This window comes from Pinus tabuliformis, chromosome 2_1 (assembly GCF_031772625.1).
Source record: "Pinus tabuliformis cultivar Carrire ecotype Pingquan chromosome 2_1, CPIR1, whole genome shotgun sequence".
Taxonomy (NCBI): Eukaryota; Viridiplantae; Streptophyta; class Pinopsida; order Pinales; family Pinaceae; genus Pinus; species Pinus tabuliformis.
In genome coordinates this window covers 232,956,901-232,977,755 of record NC_142299.1, presented here as the reverse complement: position 1 = coordinate 232,977,755, position 20,855 = coordinate 232,956,901, and the positions used below count along the sequence as shown (strand labels likewise).

The 20,855-nt window shown below is 39.7% G+C and overlaps 1 protein-coding gene across 2 annotated transcripts in view; it reads left to right on the top strand.

Moving 5' to 3' along the window:
- The window catches only part of APC8 (anaphase-promoting complex subunit 8), an 85,605-nt gene that overhangs the window by 1,512 nt on the left and 63,238 nt on the right, over positions 1–20,855 (top strand). The window lies entirely within an intron of this gene.

Sequence of the window (20,855 nt, the reverse complement as noted above, 5' to 3'; positions counted from 1 at the left end):
TATTTATCATAATTCTTGCTGATCACTAGAATTTGTAATTTCGAAAAGTGAAAAGTTTAAGTTTGTTTAATCCGTGATTCAAAAGAAAATATGATATTTACTTTTTATTCGCTCATTTGGGGTTGAAGAAGCATTTTCCTTTGAAATTTTGGAAGTTTCCTTAATTTTCCCTTCTTGGTCATTGTGTCGTACATCAATATGTTGAAATTCTAGTGTAGCTAGGACTAGAATAGTTTTTCACAATTGATAACTACTTTTAATGATACAATCAATTCTTTATTTCCACTTCAATTATCAGCTATACATGAAAAATTCAACCATTCAATTCTTCAATAAGAGCAATAAATAGAGATCACAGTAGACAATGAACAATAAACAAAGAGACACCAAGAATTAGACTCACAGCCAAGGCAAAACTCACAAGGGGAAAACCCAACCAAATATTTTTCCTTATGAGAGAGAGATTCTGTCCAACAAACCAAATCCAAATCTGAACTCAATAAAATACCAGTCAAAGTCGGTCAGCAGAGAGAGAAAAGTCAGCTCCAAGTCAACTGTAATAGTATGCTCAATAAGGCCGAAATTCGGCCCTGAGGTAACTGTAATAAGAGGCTGAACTTTAGTCCTGAATTCTCCACAGAAGAATCAACGCACTGGTCAAAGAAACTTGGTCAAGCTCATAGTTAGGTCACTCGGTCAACTCAGGTCAACGTGCACTGTAGAAGTGAAAATATCAGTCTCAAGAATCAACAAACTCCTGAGGTATGCGGCCTTCCAAGGAGATCTGATCTGAAGTAGAATAGATGCCAAAATGCTGAAGACAAAATACAGTCAACACAGTCTGTAGGAGAAAGTCAACACATAAGAAAGAGAGGTCTTCTTGTCCTTTGCACGTGTGGAGATGCTCTTTGAAGATCGCAAAATGAACTTGATGAAATTTGATGTGATTGATACTCCAAATGAGTGCTATCGACGCCATATATATGTGTGTTCTATGTGGGCTAATTAGCCCTAATGGGGCCAACTTGAGGATCTCATTAGGCTGACTTGTAGGATGACAAAAAATAAATTTTTTCCTTCAATTTTTTCAATGAAAAATGCTGACTGTAGTGTAATGCCCTCAAAGAATTGAGGATCAATGGACTTAGTAGCCTACCCATCCTTGTAGGCTATAGTCCTTCATAAAGGGGATAAAAACCCAAAATACCCATTGTTGGGCAAGTTTTGGGTCAGCTGGTCGAAAAAACCGAAAATTGGGGTTTTCAATAAAATACACTCAACCAATTAAGAGAGTGAAACCCCCCCTCCAAGAAGTCTATAAATAATGGGGGATTGAATTCATTCGGAGGCATCATTGTGGATCATCTTCTTATGCTTTTGAGCATTTGCTTGAGGGTTTTAAAACCCCTTCGCTCTGTCAATTTTGGTGGTGAAAGATTCCACCCTAGTTGACAACTCTTCCATTCTATTTCTCTATTTTGGGCACAAGAACACCTTGAAGGAGGATCAAAATTTTGCACTGGTTTTCTTTTCTATGTTTGGGCCCAAGGGTCTTTGTTGGGTGGCAATTCCTCTGTGTTCTGGGCAGCTTGTCAGGAATACGAAAGTTTTGATGGTGACAATATATTCTTTCTCTTGCTCTGTTTAAGGGCACCGCGAGCAGAAAGATCTAGACCTGGGTGTGATAACACTCTTGTGAAAACAATGAAGATCTCTCCATCATCATTTCGCTTTGTGCAACCTTATGAAGGCAAGAAAACCCCTTGCGTTGTCTCTGTCTCACCTCTGGGCAACTTGCGTGGGCAACAAAGTTTAATTTGGGTCCTTGGCATAATAAATATCACCTAGGAAGAACAACGAGGACCTCTTGTTGGTAGAAAATTCCGTTTTGAGCATAAGACATCATTCACAGCGAGAGTGAAGGTCAACTCTCTCTCAGGACATTGGGTTGTGCATGCACCAGTGAAGGTTCTGTGAATTAACACATAGATTTGAGATTTCGCTCTAGTGGATTGTAGATTTTTTCTCAATTAATGAGTCACGGGCTGAGTAGCCAAGTCAACCAAAATCCTTCCTGCAAGAGTTCGTTAGGCAGATCGTCGATAGTTAGGTGTTGTTTCTTATAGCAACAGATCTGGACTAGACGCAACATTGTATTGTGGCTGTCACACTGATTTATTTTCTATGTTTTTAGTGTTCTTGCAGGGCCAGTTAAGGCTCTGGGTCAACTTTAACAATTGCGATAATTTGTTTGCATTGAAGTCTGTAGGAGGGTTATTACAGGTCTAAAAGCATAGGGATGTTGAAATTTTGATGTTCTATGTTGTTACAATCACTTAAATCCAAAACTTTTTTATGCTACAAAATCAGTTAAGTAATTGTAGATAGAACATAAACCATATGCACAATGAAAGACAACAAAGAAATCAATGAGACACAAAGAAGTTAGGTCAATGACCAGGGCAAAACGCAACCGGATTCTTCTTCTATTAGAAATCAATTGTTTAGTAGAGATACAAAGTACAATGAGAGAATGAATAAGTTCACCCAAATTTGAAGAATATCTCTGATAGCAACAGTGGAATCACTTTGGCTCTCCAAGATCTGCTCTCTCTCTCTCTCTTTCTTAAGTTTGAATTCTCCTTTCACAAGCACAAGTAAGTGTATCAAGTGAGGATGAGAGACACAAATATATAGGAAGAGCAAGGAGGTTGAATTCATGAGGGAGTAACTCCTATGCCTTGAGGAGGAGTTACACATGCCAAAATAAGAGTGTAACTTATGCCATAAAGGAGAGGAGTGTAACTTATGTATTTAGGAGAGAAGTGTAACTTATGCATTAAAAGGTGTAAGAGAAATCTTCTTATGACGAGTCATTAAAGTGTGTAAGAGAGTGTCAGAGGTGCATAAGAGCATTAAAGAGAGAGATGAATGAATCCAGTAAGAGAGAGAAAGTAACATATGCATCAATTGAGGGGAGTTACATATGACAAGATTGAGTCTCATGATTGAGAGACTTGAATTTCTTTTTAATAATAATAATAATAATAATAATAATGATGATGATTAAGTCGAAATTGAACTATTAGGATTGGTTGATGATCAAAAGGGATTTTCCATCAACAATACTTGATATTTTTAGACTTTTGATTTTTAGAAATTCTATTTTTTAGATTTTCTATTTTTAGAAATTCATCCCTGAGCTACCAATTTTCAACACTCCCTCTTAGCTAGGGAGGAATTTATTTATGCAATAAAGATCTTTGCTTTCTCTGCTCATCTCTACACTGTATCATTTGAAACAATGATGTCTCACTCTAATGAAGGAGAATCACCATAGGGAAGATTCATCCATCACCTTATATTCACTTTGGGGGATTGCCACTTGCCAACACATGACAAGGATCTTGCACAACCAAGTCTCATCTTTGCTTGGGGGGATCCACTTGCCAACACATGACAAGGATCTCACACAACCAAATCTTATCTCTGCTTGGGGGGGTCCACTTGTCAACACATGATAAGGATCTCGCATATCCAAGGCTAATCTCTGCTTGGGGGGATCCACTTGTCAACACATGACAAGGATCTCACACATCCAAGGCTAATCTTTGCTTTGGGGGATCCACTTGTCAACACATGACAAGGATCTCGCACATCCAAGTCTCATTAAACGTCAAGTGGTGGAACACCTGCATCCTAGACAGGTCACACAGACAAGTCTCACTACACCTATTGGCCATATAGGTGGCTCTTCCCATGTCCCAGATTGTGGGTCGGATGCATACTGAGGCCTACTCTTGTGGCACACACTACACAAGAGGTCCCTCATCCTCAGGAGCTTTCCGACATCATTCCCTAATCCTGTGAGCTTTGACAGAGGGGAAAGGCAGCTCAGTGTTCTCGATCAGTTGTGACTGCTTGCTGGAAGGGTCACATCCATAAGTCCAAGCTGCTCCCTAAAAACCAAAAACTTTCCTTTCGGTAAAGGCTTGGTAAGAATGTCAACTATCTGAACATTAGTCACAATATGATGGAGCCTCACTGCTCCTCTCTGCACTATATCTCGGATATAGTTATATTTGATCTCAATCTACTTGGACTTTTCATGGAACATAGGATTTTCTACAAGACGAATCCCACTCTTATTGTCGCAGTAAATTACTATTATGTCTAGAACATGCTCAAACAACTCTCCAAAGAGCTTCCTCATCCATACTACCTTACAGCTAGCCATGCTAGCAACAATGTACTTAGTTTCAGTCGTGCTGAGGGCTACAAACTTTTGCTTCTTGCTCATCCAAGATATCATGGTAGATCCTAAGCTGATGCAACACTCAAATGTGCTTTTTCTATCAATAGAGTTACCAACCCAATCAACATCTGAGGATCCATGTAGTCATATATCACCGACAGTATATTTCAATCCCAGATTGATGGTCCCATGCAGGTACCTCAACACATGCTTTGCAGTAATCATGTGTGCATGACATGGTTTAATCATATATTGGCTCAAAGTATTGATTGCAAAATGCAAAAGATGGCCAAGACAAACATATTTAGCACGTGGGCAAAAGCCAATGTATGAGCTCTACCCCATCTACATGGCCATCACCCTGGTTCTATAGGCCCTAGATGAGTCTCCCATATCATTCAGAAACCCATGATTGTCCCAACCCCTGGTGGAAAATAAACCGCCTCACCTTGAAGGGGGTATCCATTGTTATACTTTATACATCATGCTCTCATTCCTTGAGCCTTGAGCAGCTAACCAAAGAAAAATCATAAAAGGCAAAAGGCATATGAAGAAGGATGGAAAAATCAAGGTCGAGATAACTCATGTACCATGATTGCTCCCTCCTATACATTATATACCCAAGTGTGGGCTTCTTTTCATTAGCTACCCTGGTGCCTCCACCTGTGGCCATGATTGCCCCTTTTCATCCCCTACTTCGTTCCATCACTTTATCACATGCCACCACCATTTTAAGGATGTACCTTGGACATATCACCCCTTTAAAAGTAGAAACCACCTAATAGGGTACTTGGTTAACCCCCTTGGAGCTTGGAGACATTAGGACATGCCAAAGCCCACTATGGAAGGGCATGCCATTATGAAGTGCTCACTTGTTGTCCATGGTTTGTAAGCTCTTTAACTCGATTTCTTTATATGACTTGTTGTACTGAAAGGCGAGGGGATGCATTGGATCTTATGCAAGTTGCAGATGGTCTCCATTTTGGGTTTGGTCTCCCTATACGGGGTCCTAACTTTCCAGAGGGATACATTGGCACATATAGGGTGTGTGTAGAGAGCCATGGGCCTCCACAACAGTAGACAACATTCCATGGATCCCCAGAGATGTTAAGAGATTGCTCGAGTTTCATCTATTTGACGAGGAAGATGCACCTAGTTCACCATTCCCAACTGACCCCACAGTTGTGTCATGCACTTGGCAGACGACCCATGACCTGTATGATGATGTGGCATCACTTATACCATCATTTGAACCCTTGCAAATGGTCTACAAGCATCTTCGATCTATTTGGAGACCCATGAGGACGCTTGTGTGCTCCCCACACCCATCAGGGCACCACAAGTTTATTATTTGGAGAACAAGGGACCAACCCCTTGTCCACTACTTTTGGGAGTCCTATTTCTCCTTATGGCATCTATGGACTTCATCGGGCCTCTTAGAAAGCCCAATGACATGTATTGTTGTTCATTCGACTTCTTGAGAGGCTTATTCTTTGTTTATGAGCTAGTTTGGTGGGCTTGTCACCAAAAGTTAGTTATTTTGCACATTATTTTATTTTAGAGGCTTATGTAGGCCTAAGTAGCTAAATCAAACTCATTAGAAGTGTATAAATACAAGTGATGTGAACTCATTGTTGAAGTTTCTAAATTTACTTAGTTTAGAAACCCTTCATGCACTTTTTCTGATTTATTCCTACCTATTTGTTATTTTTCTTTAATAAGTTATTTACAAAGTAAATACTGAAAATAAACACTAGTGCATTCTCAACATATTATAGATCAACAACTAAAAGAAACAAGAACAAACACACCACATAACACCATTATTTTTGGACCAATGTTCTCGGAAAAACCCAATGCAGGAAAACCGATGCAACTATCTGAGGGTTTTTTTATTAAGCAATATCAGAGTACAATCTGGGTGTCGAAACTGGCCTACCCAACAGAGAATTTCCCTAGCAGCTATATCTCACAGTTTGAGAGAAATCTCCTGACTGAAACCTCGGAAAACCCTTCCGGTAGCTCCTCAGCACAAAACTGCTCTGCAACCCCAGCGTCTGCCCAAACTGGACTGCGTCAGCCCCTCTCTGTTTCACGCTGGCCCTGTGTCAGCCTTTCTAGGCCTACGTCAGCCCCATGAGGCCCTGCATTAGCTTTGGGAGCCTCTGCGTCAGTTGCGCTGGCCCCTCTGGTGCTCTGCGCAACACTTGGCTGCCTCTGTGTGGTCCTGCGTGAGCCCTTGAAAGCTCTGCATCACCCTCCTTGGCTGCTGCGCTACTCTCTCGACACAATCTCTGTCTTCTCTGTTTCTCTGTACTCAATACCCTTCAGCTGCTCTTCCGATCACTGATTCTATCTCTCTTAGCAAACCCTGCTCTAGAGAATAGAATGACTGATCATCTGGTGTACTCTCCAAGTGACCTTCAAGCCTCCTCTTATACTTTTCCTTTTGATATCTCAACGGCTGAGATTAAGTCCCTAATCAATGGCTAAGATTAGATCTGGTTTGATCCATGTCTTTTGGACCACTCTAACACAGATTCATATTAATACACATTAATATTTTATTTTCCCTAAGTTTAGTCTTAGGGACTCCATTAAAAATATTAATTATTTTAATATCTCTTGATCTGTTTAGAATCTGACCGAACCTTTTTGGGTATTGGAGATCTCATGTGCCCCAACCTCTCCACCAAATTTCGTGGCTAGAGCACATCCGATGCTACCCCAAATCAACATGTTGATCATTCGACCTCTTGAGAGGTTTATTCTTTGTTTATGAGCTAGTTTGATGGGCTTGTCACCAAAAGCTAGTTATTTTGCACATTATTTTATTTTAGAGGCTAATGTAGGCCTAAGTAGCTAAATCAAACTCATAAGAAGTGTATAAATACAAACGATGTGAACTCATTTTAGAATCATCACTTGGATTGGATCATTCTCTCTCTTGAGATTTTCACTATTCCTTTTTAGTGGACGAAATTGGAGTATGGAAGAATTTTGATTTTGGATTACATTTTCTTGTCTTGGAGTTTTTTGATTGGAAAATCTATTGATGGTTGGATATATTCTCTTACATGTAAGTATGAACTTAATGCTACTTTCTTTTACTTTGTAACATACATTGATAATTGGATTTGCACTATTTTAGGGCTAATTGCTGCATGTATTTACTACTAGATTGTGGAATTATGTTTCTATATAGCATTATGTTTCTATTTTAGGGCTAATTACTGCATGCATTTACTGCTAGATTGTGGCTAATTACTGCTCTTCTGTTGATATATACTACAACTTCACTGCCCCCTTTTGAACATAGTCCTTGATGAAATGATATTTGATGTCAATGTGTTTTGACCTGTCATGAAACACTAGATCCTCTGTGAATTTAATGCAACTTTGATAATCACAGTGAATAAGTGCGGTCTCAACTCTTGATCAAATAGGCCATACAACAACTTGCGAAGCCAAATGGCCTCACAACTAGCCTAGCTAGCAACCATATACTCAGCCTTAGAAGAGCTCAAAGTAATTGACTTTTGCTTTCGACTGAACCATGACACAACTGTCGAACCTAATCTGAAGCACACCTTGAAGTGATTTTCCTGTTAGAAGCACACCCTGGCCAATCCGAATTTGTGTAACCTGCCAACCTCACTCCATCTACCCGCCTATAGTCCAGACCATAATCAACAATCTCCTGCACGCAGTGAAGAATGTGCTTTGCAACTACCCAGTGCACCCTCCTAGGCTCAACCATGAACTGGCTAAGTGTGTTCACTGCAAAGCATATATTTGGCCTAGTGTTGACCATATACATCAAGGACCCAATAAGCTGCCTATACAATGGTGCCTATACAATGTGGGATCCACCAAACTAGAATCTAAAGCATGAAGCTTCTTCCAGTTGGTGATCATAGGTGTAGACATGGATCTACAGTCTGCCATGTGAAATCTTCTCAACACATCCACAACATACTGCCCCTGCCCCAGAAAGATATGCCCCTCCTCCTGCCACACCTCAAGCCCCAAAAAGTAATGCATCAGCCCAATGTCCTTCATCTCAAACTCCATAGCAAGATACTCCTTGCAACCACTAATTAGTCTCTCTGCTCTAGTAATGAACAAGTCATCAACATACAACACAAGAATGAGCGGATCATCCCCTACAACAATGTAGTATATGTTTGAATCTGCATCACTCTTTGTGAAACCCATTTGCTGCAAGTAAGTATCAATCATCGAATACCAAGGTCTCGGAGCTTGCTTAAGTTCGTAGAGTGCTCGCCTCAACCGACATACATGGGTCTCTCGCCCAAGTACCTCAAAGCCTTGTGGCTGCTCAACATACTCTTCCTCCTCTATAACTCCGTTCATAAATGCGGTCTTCACATCCATTTGATGGATTTGCCAACCCATTTCTGCAGCAATAGAAATAAGGCACTGGATAGAAGTGTACCGAGCTATGGGGGCGAAGGTCTCATCATAGTCAACTCCCTCTATCTGTGAAAACTCTCTAGCCACATGCCTCGCTTTGAACTTCTCAATGTTGCCATCCGCAACATTCTTGATCTTGTAGAGCCACATGGAAGTCACAATTGACTTGCCCTCAGGCCTAGGCACCACTTCCTAGACATTGTTCTTAATGAGAGAGACATACTCCTCCACCATAGCCTCTCTCCATACCTCCTGGCTGGCAGCCTCCTCATAGCTAGTAGGCTCAGAGTCAACAATGCTGTTAGCCTTGGCTACATAACTGCAAAACGACTTAGGTGGCACACTCTCCTTGTTCACCCTCTTCGGAGGACCAACGGACTCCGCTTCCTTCAAGGTGTCTTGAAGCCACTTGGTCCTCCTCTTCCCTGAAGAAGCTTCCCCATAGGGAACCTCATCCTCTGCCCCCCAATCTGGTGAACCTGAAGGTATACCAACTGACCCTGGTGTGCTTGTAGCAACACTTGTCCTCGAAGACCCTGTACCGGCACCTATGCCTGTGTCAGCTGAAGTGCCATGTGAACTCTGTACCAATGGCCTCCCTAAAGAAGTGCTTGGTCAACTTGCCACTAGTGCCCTAGATGTCACTGACATTGAAGTACCTTTTGTACTAATCGATCTAGAACCTTGAGGTCCTGCTCCCTGTACCTGACCTCCCTGTTGAGGAGAAGTCTGTGACTCTCTCTCATCATACTCCCGTGATCTCCGATAGGCCCTCTCCTCCTCGAACTTCACATCCTTCCAAATCACCACTCTCCATTTAGAAGGAATGAAGATTTGATAGGCCTTTGAAGTCTCGCTGTAACCCATAAAGATACCCTTCTCTGCCATGGGTTCCAACTTCGTCTTCTGCTCCTTGGGGATATAAGAATATGTGAGACATCCAAAGATACAAAGATGTCCCACATGAGGCTTCTCTCCAGTAAAAGCCTCCTCTAGAGTCATATTCCCCAATACACTGTGAGGACTCATGTTCTAGAGATAAAAAACAGTATTGCAGGCCTCAGCCCACAAAAGCAAAGGCAACCCCTGATCATGAAGCATTGCTCTAGCAGCCCCAACAATAGCTCTGTTCTTCCTTTCAAACACCCCATTCTGCTCGGGGTTGTAAGGAACTGTGAACTCTTTGCTAATGCCCTCTTGTGCACAAAAGTCAAAAACTCCACCATCGATGTACTCTCCACCATTGTCTGACCTCAAGCCTCGAAGGTTCCTACCTGTCTGCCTTTCCACAAGAGCTTTGAACTCTTTAAAGCGACTGAAGACCTCACCCTTGGTCTTTAGGAAAATATCCAAGTCCTCCTAGAGTAGTCATCAATGAATATAACTTAATACTCATAACCAGCCAAAGACACATGAGACATACGACCACTAACATCAGTATGAATGAAGTCTAGTATACCTGTAGATTTGTTGTCGCTCACTGGGAATGGTAACTTGGTGTACTTGCCCAAAGCACACCCTTTGCAAACCTCATAATGCTCGACATTGAAATCAGGAACTCCTGTAGTGATCTCCCTCAGTACTCTCAAAGCTCCATGATGCATATGCACCATCCTCCAGTGCGATAACTTGCACAAGTCTCTACTGCTGGTAGTACTAGTGTGACTGCTACCACGTGCTACTCACCAATGCTCTTGCCGACTGAAAACTGTACCTGTATAGCTTCCTAGAGCGGACTCCAATCACTTTGGCCGAAGTGATGGAAGCTCCCCTGGGATGCATCAGTACCTGCCCTCTTGAGAAAGTGATGTCAAACCCCTTCTCCTCCATGGCAGACACTGAAATCAATTCTTCTTCATTCTCAGAACATACAAAACATCCATGACCTTCAAAGGAGGCGAAGACTCCCTCTCAAAGGTCACAGTCCCCACACCAACTACTCTCACAGTGCGGTCATCTAGTACAATCTCAATATCAAGTGCCCTCTCTGCAAGCTCTGAAAAGAACTACCGTGCACCTGTCATATGGCAGGAAGCCCTGTTGTCTATGTACCACACATCGAATGATGTACTCCTACTAGATGTAGAAGTAATAAATGCAAAGTCCTTGTTAAACTATGAAGCAAACTGCTCCACCTCTGCTGAAGCTGCAGTACCCTTCTTCCCCTTGTTCTTCCTCTCAGGACACGTAGCAACATAGTGTCCCATCTTCTGACATGCCCAACATTTGACTTTGGACATATCAGTTTCTTTCTTCTTCTTTTTCTCCTTTCCCTTAGCCCCATTTGATGAGGCCCCTTTCTTGACCTTCCCTTTGCTCTTCCCCCTGGCTGTCAAGGCTACATCCTTTTCATCTGCTATCTTCACCCCACCACTACCAGTCTTCCGTATCTCATGCTACACACAATCATCCCAGAATTTGTCCCAATTGGGAAGATTCTCCTTAGAGCTAACATCTCCAAAGACCTCCCAAGACTTAGGAATTCCCGCTACAGCTATCCTGACTAACTCTATGGGTGCAACTGCCTCACCAATAACAGTCAAATCATCATGTACCTGTTTGACCCTGCCAAGATAATGAACTACACTTTCAGCCTTTGTCATCTTGATGTTCTTCAATTGTTCTTTGAGTACCATCTTCCTACTCTCATTGGTACTCTAATAGAGAGTGGTTAGAGTTGTCCACATCTGATATGCATATGTATTTCCTCTCACCTGAGGAACCACATGATCCTTCAGACTGTCCATCACAATCCTTTTTGCTTTTGCATTATTTTTTGTGAATTTAGCATGTTCATCTGCAGCAGGAGGTACAACCACTTGCCGCACTATGTCCCGAACGGCTGCCTCCTCAAACACTATCTGAATTTTGTCCTTCCAAATGACATAGTTTGATATCCCATCCAGTCTGTCCTCTATCCTTAAGAACATGGCTGTGATTGTTGTCCAAAATTTAGTTTGTTGTCCAAACCACTGTTTGCTGTCCCAAACTACTGTTTGTTATTCAAACTGCAATTTTCAGCTTGTAGCTCTGATACCATGTTGAAATTTGACGATTAAAAAGTTTTCTGCAATCCCAACCCGGTTTTAATTTCACCTTATCACTTTCATTTAGTTAAATGCCCTTTCCCGTAAACATATATTCAACATATAGAATTCTGGAAACGAAATTTTCAGATTAAAACACATGGGACTGCCAACACATGCTGAAAATAAATATGGACATAAACAAACCAACAACACACAAAAATACACACTGAGTTTTGGTCAACTTAGACCCAGGCAAAACTCCTTAAATCTTATCTGAAAACTGTGCCCACTTTGCCTCAATTTCCATGCCCACTTGAAGCTGAAAATATGTACTGTATAGATACAAATTGTACTCACTATATTGTATGGATTTCATATAGAGTGTACGGATTTCTGTACCGCTGTATGGATTTTTCAATTTTTTTTCAAAAATTCTCTTGAATGACATGCAAGTCACAACATTAAATGTTGTTCGTAATTGTACCTTCTGCTGTCTTCTATGCCTTGATTTTCGTGCCCAACTTTGCCCAACAATCACTCCTTCAACTTGCTGCAACAAATTTCTCCTTCAAAACTTTTCTCCAGCTCTCAGCCTCTTTTCTCCAATCTGCTCATGAAGAATGAATGCAGTTTCTTTTTCCTTTTCCCCCTTTTGTTTCTCTAAATGACTTTCAGGCAACCCTAAGATTTAATGGTTCAGATTCATGTAGATCAAGGGATGAGAATAAATGTGCATTTAATTCTCACTTTCTATTTTTTTAACTCACCCATTAAATAAAGTACCCACATTGTGCTTTATGTCTAAAGTCACTTTTCACTTTATAATTTAACATTGACTTTACCACTTATAAAGTCACTTTCACTCTATAAAGTCACACTTCAGAAAAAATTATTTTGGACACTTTTCCCTAGGTAGAGACTAACCCATGGGAAACTACTTGTCCAAGGTACATTAAAAATCAACAAAGTTTCCTAGTTGTACAACCCTGACAAACACCTTCATGGTTCATATTGAATTTGGGCATACCTGTAACCATCTTCTTTACCTCAGATAAGGCTTTGTAATGCAAGTGGGCAAATCTTTGGTGCCATAACTCAGATTGAAGTGAAGTATTGCTTGTCAAAGCTCCCAAAGGACTTCCTCCAACTTGATAGAGACCATCAACCCTAAATCCACATGTAAATGCATCTTTAGGGTTTCTTTGCCAAATGCGTACCTTTCCATCAATGAATGCTACCTTGAAGCCTTTATCTTCCATCACAGAAATAAACACTCGGTTGTTCTACAAATCGGGCACATACAACACTTCTTGTAGATGAATGGTTTGACCTTCATTCAAGTGAAGAGTAACAATACCTATCCCTTTCACGGGGTAGGTGGCATTATCTCCAAGTATGATTTCCTAATTAGTCTTCTTTTCAACCAAATTTGAGAGGGCCTCCTTGTACCTAGTGAAGTGCCTTGCGGCTCCATTATCAATCAATCAATGATCCAAAGTATCCAGTGGAGAGGCAGTATATAAAGCGGAAATAAGATAAAACTCATTTTGTTTTTCTATAATATTACTTTCATCATACTTGGTATTTCTTGTCCTTTGGGAGGTCGACCATTTCCATTTCGAGCAGCAGGAGCATTCCTCTTTCCTTTGTTGTTGAACCTGTTGTTCCTTTATTTGCCATTGCCTTTGAAATTGTTGTGGTCGTTGTTGTCATCATCCCTTGGAGATTCCTCTTGTGATGACACTCTCTAGCATAGTGTTCGAACCTATTGCAATTGTAGCCCCTTCCTTTTCCCCCCTTGGAATCCTTTATTGAATCCTTGACCTTGTCTTCTTGGACCAACATTATTCTTCCTCTTTACATGAGTGGAGAAAGCAGTAGGTTCATTTCCATTTGAGGGTTTGTCTTTGTCCATCATCCTAGTCTCCTCTTGGGTGCTTCTGGCCAATAAGTCATCAAAACCAGGTACCCTGTCTTTGTTGAGAATGGTGGTGACAAATACATCCCATGGTTTTGGAAGACCTCCAAGAGCAATGAGCGAGAGCTCCCTGGTAGAAATAACCTCTCCAATAGATATCAAGTCATTCTTGATTTGAGTTATTCTCATGAAGTAGGATTGGATAGACTCCCCTTTATCCATCTTGATGTCCTTCAACTTGTTCTTGAGAAAGAGGATTTGATTTGCATTGTTCACTTTGAATATCCCAACCAGCTTATCATACATCTCCTTATATGTTACCAAATCATAAATATAGGCAACCAAATGCGTTTGAGTGAAGTCTGATAATTTTCTTAGCTTTAACCTCATCTTTCTTATACTTCATCTTTGCAGCAGTAGGTGCATTTGAAGGAGGCTCCACCACTTTTCTCTGCACATAGTCCATTGCATCATGCTCTTCCAAAGTCAAGTCCAAAGTCATCTTCCATGCATGATAGTCTGATTTGTCATTGAGCTTATCCTCAGTCTTGAAGTAAGATGTGGAAGCCATTGAGGCTTATCCTTGTCCAACAATTCTCTCTGTGTTTGCTTTTCTCTCTCTTGCTTGCGTTTTGTCTTCACTTGGCTTTGATACCATGTTAATTTTAGTTGATATGGTATGTTCTATGCTTAGCACAATTACTTCAAAAGTTCAATGTACTTTAGCAACCCAACGACAATTTCCAATTTAGTTTTCCAATAGCAATCACATTAACCATGAATCACATTGACACTAACTGTAGATAGAACATGAATAATAAAATGCAGAAGACAAGCGAAGACAAGAGTACACCTAATTTGGCGGATGCTAAGGAAAAACCCTAAGATGGGGAAAACCCTTTGATCAATTCTTCTTGTTATTATATCAAATATTCAGCAGAGAGATAGAGTACAAAAGTCAAAATTGGCTTGCCAAATCACAATCAAAACAATCCAGTCAAATTTGTTGTCAACCACCATGAAATTTTGCCCTAACCAGAAAGTCAAAGATGATCAATGTAGCAGCAAAACATCCTCTTTGAAGCTTGGTCAAAGGCAGTCAAAACTCTACCTTTAGAAGTGGTCATATTCAACCCAAAATAGTCCTGAAAACAATGATCAAACTAGGTCAAATTCTGTGCTTCAAGTCTACAGTGGGCCTTGGTTAAAGTGCTCAAAATACCTCGGTTTTTGTGCCAATAGATGTAGCTCTCCAAAATCAAAATTTTGACCCAAAAATCGCAATCAAGCTTGGTCAAATACGCTTTGGTCAACACTGGTCAAACCCTGCTACCTGCAATTTGGCCCTATAATTCGTCCTCTTTTCTAGCCACATGTGTGAGAAGAATAGATGCCCAATGGGTTGTACGAACCAATTAGAGGTTTGATGTATTTTATATTTATACAAGTCATTGACGGTGAAGGGACATGTCCCTTGGGCTTCATGAACCTACATAATGATGTGGCCGACCTTGACAATTTGCACATATGTGGGCATAAATTCAAAAATACATTTCTGTTCATCCAAATTTGATGATCTTTAGGTCAATTTTGGCCCTCTCGAGAAGAGGAATTCAATGCAAACATTATCTCCATTGAATGTACTGTCCAAAGTGAAATTTGGCCCTAGTTGCCAATTTTAACGGGAGCTCAACCTTATTTGGACACACTCTCAAGTAAGTTCGATTTGCTCACGATAGAAGCTGGGAAAGGATGAAGAAGCAGAAGAAAAGCAAGATCGAAGTTTTGGGCCTCTCTCTCTCTCGTGTTAGGGTTTCTACATTTAGTAGGCAAGTCAAAGTGCTGGAAAACCGCTGGGTCGAAGTTGCAAAAGAATTCGCTGGGTAGATGGAAGTTGCAAAGAATTTGCTGGGTAGATTGAAATTGCAAAAGAATTTGCTAGGCAGGTCGAAGTTGCAGAAGAATTTGTTGGGCAAGTTGAAATTGCAAAAGAATCTGTTGGGAAGTCGAAATTGTAGAAGTTGTTGGAAAGCATTGACTTGGTCTTGGAGGGTCTTGATCAAGGGTCATAGGTCTGAGAATTCATCAATTGAAAGTCTATAAGAAGAGAAGAATTCTTGTGGGTTTTCCTCTCGATTGGAGAGGTTTTGGCCCTGACTGCTCGCTTATATCTTTATGGTTTGATAGTTGTTTGATGAAGATAATACTAATAATAATTAAGTGAAAGAAGAAAGCTAATCAAGTTAAGTAAAAATACATCACAAACAGTTATCAAGGTAAGAGAAATTATCTACTCTAGCTGCCCCTATATTTCTCAACATGGTATTAGAGCTAAGGTGACTACATCAAGGAAAGGCAACTTAAAGAAGGATATTCACGGGCCGAAGCATCAAGAAGTTTGATCAAGCAAGGAAGAGCGAAGTACTTTTGGGTCTATTTTCTGGGCTATATTCTCCACATGTGTGAACTATTAGGGCATCCTTCTGCAGCAAAAAGTATCGAATTGCAACCACCATCAAAGGTCAAGTTTGCAAGCCAAAATAACAATAAAAAGAAGTCAAGTGAAGCGAAGTAGAAAGGAGGCAAATTTGTCCATCTTCTCGCCACATGTGTGATCTAGGGTTACTGCAGAAAAGGCCGAAATTGCAGACCTGCTACAACAAGTCGAAGTTTTGAAGAAGGGCCAAAATTTGAGGTTGTGAAACAACTTTGACTAGCGTTGACCTGAAGGAGGATAAGCAGAAAAAATCGTTGTCATTATCATCAAGAAATCATTGTGATTTCTCTGAGTCAAGGATCACTTTCAAAGGAAGGCATCTTTACCAAGAAGACATCTCTTATTATCTACATCATCATCAAAATCAAGAAGGCATCAAGTTGAAGATTTCATCATCTAGGAGTATCTTCATTTGTCAAGTATCTTTATATCTATATTTGAATCTGTCAAAATGACTTCATTTTGCAAGGAATGCAACAAATTGGTTGGGTTGTCAAAATTTCTTGCACGGAAGAAGAGGACAAAGTTGATCCTCATAGAAAATGAAGTCGTTGAGCATGTTAAGGGTTCTGTCACTAAACCTCCAAAGGAAGAAGCTCAAGCTATAGCTGAATACATGAAAAGGGAAATAAGGGCTCAAAGGATTCTTATAGAATCCATCAAGGATCCCCTCATTCTGTATGTAGCAAAGTTAGAGACATCAAAAGAAATCTACAAGCACCGTTGGAGAAGTCATATCTTTAAGAATTGAGCTGTATAAAATGAAGATATCAAAGGAAGAAGGAATAACCTCATGCTTCATGAGGGTGTCAGAAATTCGAGACCAACTGTAAGAGTTGGGTGAAATCATGTCAGATAGAAAAATTACCACCTTGGTGCTCTACCTGATGAATGGGGCAACTTTGTATCAAGCATTTTTCGAAAGAAGAAAGCGAACTCATTCAGTGAACTCTGGTCATTGTGTAAGATTGAAGAAACCAGGTTAAAAGCTAAAAGTGATGTGGGACGAAGCGAACAAGTTCAAGCATTTGTTGCCATGGCTAAAAGAAAAGGAAAGCTTGGTCCACATAAAAAGAAGGATATGTCGAAGACCCAATGCTATGGATGTTAGGAATATGGGCATTTCAGAGAGATTGTCCGAAACTTAAGAAGGACAACAAGAGGAAAGAAAGAAGTGAAACTCATATCACCAAAGAAGTGGAAGAACCCGATGAAAAGGAATCCATAGGGATAGATCTTCACTATTAGGGTTTCTCCTATGCATAGCAAGGAGAAGTAGGAGGTGAAAAGACCTCTACCACAACAGTCAAAATGAGAAGCATTATGACTAGATGCATCTTAGTAGAAGATGGCATCATATTAGAAGCATACCGTTAAACCAAGAGCTCATGACATTATTTGACAAGTTTAAAAGGATAGCTAAAGTAGAAGTCTACATGGTTGTAGTAGTCATCATAGAAAGGGAGTAGCTCTTGGTAACCTCATTGAAAGCATAAGTAGTATTTATGGGAAAATAAAAGTTATCCAGCATGATAGAGGATAGAAAGAGTTCATCATGTATCATCATCATTAGGAAGGAGCATTTGCAGGATGAGGATAATCAAGATCCTCCATTGGAATCTTCATTAGAAGGTTCACCTCTCTTAGAAGTGTCTCGCTGAGAATTCCATCTTGTATATGATTCATGATTTAAAAGGGATGATGGTATGATGACAAAGGAGTGTAGTAGGTCAAGGTGGTTGAAGTACTTTCAATCAAGGAAGCTGCCGAAGGAAGCCTAGATGACCAAAAAGAAGAAATAAGGTATGTATGCATGTATTTGATAGATTGAGTCATGTCATCATATAGTTGCAGATAACATGGATAAATGCTCTATCTCGCGAGCATGATCAAAGAAAAGGGGATCTCTTCCTTGAAAAGATACATGAAGGCATGGTTCACATATTGACTAGATGAAATCAACATAATATGTCCTCATATGGAATATGAGGTGGTTGACAAAGATGAAGGAACTATGGATGAAAGTTCTTGGGGAGCAATATGTGAAGAAAGAAAGAAGAAATCGCGAAAGATGCAACTATGAGCACGTAGAAAAGGAAATCAACATTTGATGACTAGGAGAATTGACCATGACATCTCCATGGAAAAGGTATGAAGACTCCGATGAAGTCTGGAAAGAAAGGAGACCCTTGACATTGAATATCTTGGAGATGTGTCAATATTTGTGCAGGATGTTGATGTTGCTACAAGCAGATGTCATGATGAAGGGCCATCACAAAAGGTAACTTTGATTTCATGTTCATTTTTATTTTTGAACAACATCTGGATGGTTACCTTTGATTTCATGTTCATTTTTATTTTTGAACAACATCTGGATGGGTTAATGCAGGGCTACCGGAAAAAGAGTTGTGGATGTCACCTACAACTGGCACTCATGTGGTGGGATGGAAGATCCTAAAGAAAACATGATGTGGAAGAGGTCGCTATATGAAGGAAACCATATCTGGACTAGAAAATCACTTTCCAATAAGGGGAAGAATGACATGATTGACTTGAGGAAAGTGATGGATGACCGATGCCCTATAAGATGAAGGCTCCATAATAATGAAGATAAAATTCATGACATCGAAAGGAGGAGCTCGACAAGTAGCTAAATGTCCCATGATATCCACCAATTGTTGCTTGAAATAGATCCCTAGGTAAGAGGGAGCTTGGAAGCAAGTTTTTGATTAAGAAGAAACTTGGAAGCAAGTCCCTAGCTAAGAAGGAGCTTGGACAAGTCCTTGATTAAGAGGGAGCTTGGGTACACTCCTTTTATAGGAATGGGTATATCCTCCCTAGTTGAGAGGGAGAGATAGACACATCATTTGACTTCACTTGGGAAGAAAGAATGGAGGATTGGGTAAGCATTTGGCATCCGATACTCTTTGAGGATGTGGTAGGGCATCCAAGATAAGATTAGTCGTAAATGACTGATATTCTTTGAGGACTGAGAATCCAAGATAAGAATAATCCTAGAAGGACATACACCGTGAACACCTGTGCGGGGTATGCTCCTTAAGAGACATTGATGAAGGTGTTTATAAATCATTGGTCTCGCTAGCATTGTGCTCTGATCTTGTGGAGAGATAGAGATGTTAGTCAAGGCCTTGCTATGTGACAATGCTGGATGATATGATGCTATATAGATGGTTTACTATTCTGACTCTTCTTATGAAAATTCTTCAGATTGAGAATGTCCAAGTACCTTGTATGGATTATGAATACCTCCCTAGTTAAGAGGGAGTGTTGAAATATGTAACTAGATTTGGTCTTCGTAATGACATATGTAATCATGATTTTATGTATTTAATGAAAAGAGGAAAACAAATTTATTATTGTTATTCTTGAGGCATGGGTTCATTCTCAAGATAAATTTGTGTTTAGATCAAGCACCCATTGAGTGCTTCTAGGTTTGTTGCACCGAGAGGCGCTCTACAACCCAATATGGGGTAGATCTCACGTAAACATGTAGACGTAAACTTAAAAGTAAACGTAAACGTAAATGTAAATGTGAATGTAAACATTTAACATTTAACTTTTTTAATCTAATGTCGGATCTATTTGAAAATCAATCTAATTATTATTATGTTTAAACACAATATAAATATAAATTTAAAATATAAAGAGGTTTATGAACACTCAAAAAATAGGTATGGTAAATAAATAAAAATATAAATAAACTGGAGGTATGGTAAATAAATAAAACCTCTTTTTATACTTACTTCGAGAGATATGGTAAATAAATAAAAATATAAATAAACTAGAGGTATGGTAAATAAATAAAACCTCTTTTATATTTACTGCATAAACCACTCAATATCTAAAAAAAACTCAAAAAAGAGGTTTTATTTAGGTGAATCCTATGGGCCAAATACCATTTTAATACCATGGGCCAAATGCCATATTTATAAAAGAGGTATGGTAAATAAATATTTTTTACTCCATAATCCACTTTATATTTACTAACACTCAAAAAGATGTTTTATTTAGGTGAAGTCTATGGGCCAAATTATTATTAATAACATGCAAAAAAACATTATTAACCCTAATATTAATATTAATAAAAATAAATATGGCACATGGTATTGACCCATGGTATAGAGAACCAATGGTATTAACCCCATGGTATTCACATGGAATGTAGCCTATTTAAAGGGGTAAATTAAACCAGCATAGATCCATCTTTACTTTGGATCTAGCAAGCGCCGAGAGGGATCAAATATCTTGATATGAAAACTAGCATAGAGTGAAAAAAATTTGATCCCTCTCGACGCTTGGTAGATCCAAAATAAAGATGGATCTATGCTCGTCATAAAGTCAATTGAGTCATTGTCATGTATTGAAGACCCATTTGGGCATGTATTGAAGTTTCTCCTATGTTATGAAGTTGTTGATCTCCCTAAGTTGAGAGGGAGCTTGGATAGAAGAAAGGGTATATCTCCCCAGTTGAGATCGAGGGCATATTATGACAATGAATACTTTGAAGAAAGAATGAAATTGAAATAGTACAGATAAATGTTCATGATTCATGGAGTTGTAAACAAAAGACTTGAGAAGTACTGAAGAAATGAAAGGAGAAGAAAGCTTCCGACAAGCCGTATTTGGATAACTTGATAATGATATAAGTAGCATCATAATGATTAAGGACCTCGAAGGTTTGTGTTTACTTGTATATAT